The sequence below is a fragment of the Cibotium barometz genome, chromosome 9 (genome assembly GCF_041138505.1).
Source record: "Cibotium barometz isolate CiBa-2024 chromosome 9, ASM4113850v1, whole genome shotgun sequence".
Taxonomy (NCBI): Eukaryota; Viridiplantae; Streptophyta; class Polypodiopsida; order Cyatheales; family Cibotiaceae; genus Cibotium; species Cibotium barometz.
The window spans coordinates 13,645,077-13,651,076 of record NC_141054.1 but is presented as its reverse complement, the minus strand read 5'-3'; positions in this window follow the sequence as shown (position 1 = coordinate 13,651,076).

Here is a 6,000-nt window from a genome sequence, read left to right as displayed (position 1 = left end):
AAGAAGGTGGAAAGGCAAGGGTAGAGAAACTCACTGGCAAGAGAGTCAGCACACGCAGGAGGAGCCCCTTATCCAGATCTCGGGTTGAATGGGGAAGTGGTGGAATCTTGTGACTCCCGGACCCAGGTGAGGAGGCAATAGCTCATGCATAGGGCAAAATTGCAAGTGCCCCTCGTCGCCAATGGAGTTTACTGGAAGGAGAAGAAGAAACAAAAGAACCCTTTTAGAGCCAACAGGCAGACCACCCTATGGGTGGAAGTGGAGCCAAGGAGGAAGAAGGAGGCCAAAACAGCTAGAGAGCAGACAATATTTGAAGATGCGGCCATCCTCCCAGAGCTAACAAAGCCCCACACTTTTGCTACGAGGTTGGCTATCGAGGCAATGAAAAGGGCAAGGATGAGATACCCCTACCCCATGCCCATTTGAGGTGCAGTTCCTCTCCGAAGGGCAGATGAAAGGACAAGGGTTGGCCTTGAAGGAGTACGTAGGAGGAGGAGGGCTTACGAGCTTAGGTATGGCCTGGAAAAAGAAATCAAATTTGTGTCTGGGGGCTTTACCCCAAAAGAAGGACTGGAAGAAGGGGGTTGGAATAGGCCGTAAAAGTCAGATCGGATTCCTAGAAATTAAGTTTTGGATTTTTAGAGGAAAGTTTAGAGGAAGGAAGCCGCTGGAGGCCAAAATGGGAATTATGTGGGATTTGCTTCTCGCGCAATGTCCACCGTGACCGCCAGGTGTTGGCGGCTACTCAAGAGAGTGGACTTCTGCGAAGCTTATCGTTAGGCACAACAGCTCCGGATCTTTCTTGTAACAAACTTGTAACTGTTCTTGCCAATGGGTACCCGGGCAAATGTAAAAGAAAAGGAGAGTAGAGAGAGAGGGTGGGGGATACACGACTAAGCCTTACTCTGTAAGGGAGGAGATTTTGGTGTCATCTTCATTGGTAGTTTTGTGCAACCTGGTTAATTCTTAAGTTGTGTCATTGCTCTTTGTGTTTTGAACATGTCTTTTAACTTCTATCTGTATTCACAACCAATCCTTTCTGGAAGTAATCCCCTCCTACTAGAGAGAGGACTGGGAGCTATGTTAAGACTCTCTCTAGGTGCAGGCACTAGCTGTAGCTCCATTGCAACTAACTCCCTTAACCTAGGCAGATCGGTGGCATAAGACATTAGCGTTGGCTTCTCTTGTTGGGCACAGTAGCATTAGTCGGGTCTACTAGGTGGTCCGGAACCACACAAGTGACAGGTCTTGACTAGACGTCCAAACTTTTGGAGGCTTTGGATGATGCGTTTCTTATCTCTTAGTTAAGTAAACAACTTCTACATCCTTGTCTTCTCCTTATCTTGTAGATTGTCTACTAGGTCTATTGCCTTGTGGCATGTAGTATCTAGACCTATAGAGATGGTCATGAAGCCTCTTTCTCTTGAGACCGATCATAAATTGATCAATGAGCGATAAGTCATCTAGTCTCTCGATGGGGCTTGGTTCTAGCAATATAGTCCCACATTGTCTCTCTCTCCTCTTGCTTAAGGTTATAGATTTGTGGGATATTGGGGTGTAAGAGAATACAATATATAGTGTATACAAGAGAACACTCACAATCTTAAACCATCTAGCCTCATATGTCACCTTCCCATGTGAATACGGGGATGTCGGGTGCTAGGTTGCTCAATCATGGCTACTCCTCATAATTGGGCCATACAAACATGAGCTAGATGGTGCTTGGACAATATAATATGAGGATGGGAGCATTGATATCCAACACCCCCCTCAATGTCCATCTGAAGGTGAACTACCTCTGTGTTCAAATGTTGAGTCGATGAAGATGCCACTCCATCTAATCCCTCAATGTCCAAGGTGAACTACCTCTGTGTTCAAATGTTGAGTCGATGAAGATGCCACTCCATCTAATCCCTGCTATGAGTATTTGTAAAGATATCTATGTAGTTAGGCGTAGACCATCTTGACCTCCCTGAACACGATGAGCTCGCACATAAAGTGAATGAATCTTAATGTGTTTTGTGTGAGCATGAAACACATGATTCCAAGAAATGACAATGCAACTCGAGATGTCACATTATAGTATTGTAGGCTACTTCTAAACCAGTGCCATATCATATAGAATCCTCCTCATCCACAATGACTTATATGATGGAAAGCATGCAGCTTTGTACTCAGCCTTTGTTGATGAGAGTGCATGCAGCTTTGTACTCAGCCTTTGTTGATGAGAGTGCAACTATGGGTTGTTTCTTACTGATCCAAGAAATGTATCCCAAACCAAGAGAAAAATAATACCCAATTATTAAGCACCTAGTGTCCGAGTCACCCACCCACTCTGAGTCAGAAAAGCCACTAAGGGCCTTACCCATAGCATAGGTGATGTCATACTCCTGATTACCTCTGATGCATCACAATACCTGCATAACTACTTTCTAATGATTATCCTGGGGCTTGTTGGAGAACTTGCTTAAAACACCAACAACAAAATTGATGTCTGGTCATACAAGAAGACAAGACTACCAACCAGTTTCCTGTATAAAGTGTCATCCCCACAAGGTTTGAGATGTCTTCAATGGATAGCTTCAGATCAACCTCCATTGGTCGGGTACCAAGTCCCTTGCATTTAGTCATGCCAAATGCCTTCGGCATCTCACCTGCATATTTTGTTGAGATATAAAAATATTATTTAGCTTCTACACAAGACCTTAATCTCTAAATAATAATGCATGAGCCCAAGATCTCCTATCTCTCAAACTCTGCACTAAGCATCTGTTATGTTTGTGAGATCTATTTTTGGTGATCCCCTGCTAAGATGAGATCATCTTCATATAGAACAATGACCATATACTTCCCCTTCTCATAAAAGACATACAAATTTGCATCATGTGAAGGGTTGCTTAAGAGACCAATACTCACAAAGTATTGATATCTTGATATGGTACAAGAAAGGAGACATGTCTCGATATGCTTGCTGTTGGGTTTTTTGTGGAACACTCATCCCTAATGGTACATCAAAGTAGACATGTCTTGACTATCATAAATGTGATTATTGGGATATTAATCAGTGCTAATCACTGTATTTTGGTGCAATTGAGGGTTCAAATTAACCATTAGGTATCCAATACAGATCCCTATAACTTTAAATTGCAATTGGAGTTGGTTTGATACTCCAACCATTCCGTACAAATTGGTTACCCTTGATTTAATGTAATTTTTGGTGATTTTATGCTGATAAATTTGTTGTAATCATCTCTTAAACACTAAATTGAGTTGTAAAAGGGTAGACATTGTCCTTGAATCTTGAAATTGGATCAAGAGGTAAGACCCCCTTCACATCATCATGAGTACAGCACAAGAAATAGCCAAATTTAATAGGGAGTAGTTTTACACATGGCAGACAAAAACCATGTACTTGCTCATGAGAAAAAATCTGTGGGAGCTTCCAAAGGAGCAAACCTTGAGGTTCCTAGTCCTACTCTTTCTCCTTGACTAGGGATTTTTCCAAAGATAGAATGATTTAGTGCTCTTTTCATGAAGTTTATAACACTATTACAAAGCCAGTTGGTGAATCTCGGGCTCGGAGGACCGTGGGGCAACAAGGTGTTCTGATGTTCCTCCACTCAAATTTGTGGCTAGCTGGCTCATTTCATCCTAAAGCTCCTTGCTACTACAGGTGTCTGAATAGTTCATTGGTGTCTATTATTCTTATAGCTTTATTAGATTTCATAGACAAGGGTTTTGCATTCACACCTAGCTCATGATGAAGGGCAACCCCAATGCCCTTATTTATGATGAGTTAGTTACAATGCTCTTGTATGAAGAACAATCTTGACAAAACTAAACTAGGATGCATGTGGGAGATTAGGCATTCACTGCCAGTCAACTTAAGATAAAGGCAAGAATTTTTCTCAAGCTGGCTATAGGCCAATGGTAGTAGTCAACTTAAGATAAAGCAAGACCTTTTCTTAAGCTGGCTATAAGCCAATGGTAGAATGAACCCAATCTTTTGGTGGCAAGGATTTGGCTATCTTTAAAGCAAACTTTAAATGAAACCATAGTATCACTGATCATAATCCTCCAAAATATCTAGCTTGAAGTCCAATTTCCAATCATTCCTTCATCAGTGTGCCTATGGCATAATTGGAAACCAGAACGCTCACCACTTGCTCATTCAGGGGCCTTTTCAATAGTTCCTAGCTCATAGTACCCCTAGGAATATAATCACATAAAAATCTAGATGGACTTCCGTTGAAGGTCAGCTAGATCAATCAACAAGATCTATGTAAAAGGGTCATAAACTCATCCGTTGAAGACTAGCAAGGCCAATCAACCAGATCCATGCCCGTGTTCAGGAAACAACTCCAACTCATTTTCTTCCCCTGTCATGAGAATATATTTTAAGTCCTCTAGAAAAATATTATTCATCCCCTCTTGAGTAATTTGGGGACGCCTAGATTACTCTTGCGTCATGCCGGCTAGGTTAATATCGTGGGTGATACCACTATAAATATTAATACGTGCGGTATATGACGTATGTTTGAGGCCACCTATGATTATTTCAGTTAGGTTTGTATGGCAGGGTGATTCCTGGGGTACTTACGCCTGGTAGTCATGAGTTGGTGATGATTTGTGCCTGTTTAATATTTGTGGGATTAATTTAATAATTAATTGGGCTTATATTTTCAGGTGATGAAGACTATGGGAATTGAAGAGTTTACTTTGGAAGAAATGTCTTGGATCATCACATTTCATTTTTGGCAAGCATAGTAGCTTGTAATCTTATTAAATGATTTTTCCATTTTGAACTTTAGGAAAGATACATTTATTTTTGTGGAATTTATTAAAGCCTATGGCTTTACCCTAGTCCCAATTTGACACTCTATTTATGTTAAAGAAGAGTGCCGTGCTCTCTAAAAAGCACATCTTGTATTTTGGGGGCTATGGCCTAATTTTGGTGAAAAAGAAAGCTAATAAAGAAATACTCTTGTGTGGGGAGAGGCCACGCACAAGAGGGGGGAAGATTGCACCCAATATGGTCTTTTTGGAGCTAAGTATTTTTGTTTAAGTGTTTAATTTTTCAATTGATTTGATTTAGTTGAAGCTTACAAGCAATGGTTTTTATGATTGAATTAATTCTCTACTTTCTACAATCAATTCCTAGAATAAGATTCCGGTTGCAGTGGTATCAGAGCTTGGGCTAGGAGATTTGTGGAGAAGGTAGGAAAGGGCTTCAACTTCTCAAAAATAAAGAAAGTGCAGGAATTTATCCAGTGGACAGAAGGGTGTTTTGCAGGTCTTTACCCAAAGGTCAAAGATTCAAAACTAGATCTACTCTCAAACCCACTCACCACCCTGCAAAACCATCCCTCTCTATCAAAAAGCAGTTTTTCCAAATACTCTGCGAAATCAAAATCTGACCGTATGGATGAAATCCTCATAGCCAAAAACCTCACGGGTAACTCTCAGAAATCAGAAAGCTTCAAGGTTGAGCAAATCTATAATGGACGGGGGAGATAAATCTGTATAAAAGCCATCACAAAATTCTCAACAAGTTTTTGGACAAGCAAGCGCATGGCGGCAGCCTGCCGGCGCAAAAGCGTGGAGAGAAGGAGAAAAAAAAAATTTACCTCAAGCTTAATCATCTCTCTAATCCTTCTCTTACTTTTCCCAATCCCCATGCAAGTCACATCACTTTTTCAACCTCTACTTTTCCCTATTTCCAAATTTGAGGAGAAATTCAAAGGTTTTCCAATTCTGAAAATTTCTGGGTGCAGAAAAGTGATTTACAGGTTTTAAAAAGCTTCAAAATTGCCTAGAAAAGGCTAGAAAATTCCGAAATCGCTTCTGAAAAATTTTGAAAATTTTAAAAAAATATTACAGAGTTTGGGCAAGGTTTACAGGACTGTTTCAGCAGGTTTCAAAGTGCAAAAAAATTATTTCATCAACAATTCGACTAGCCCAAGACTCTTGAATCACGCGGAATCGTTCGGGATTTGTTTG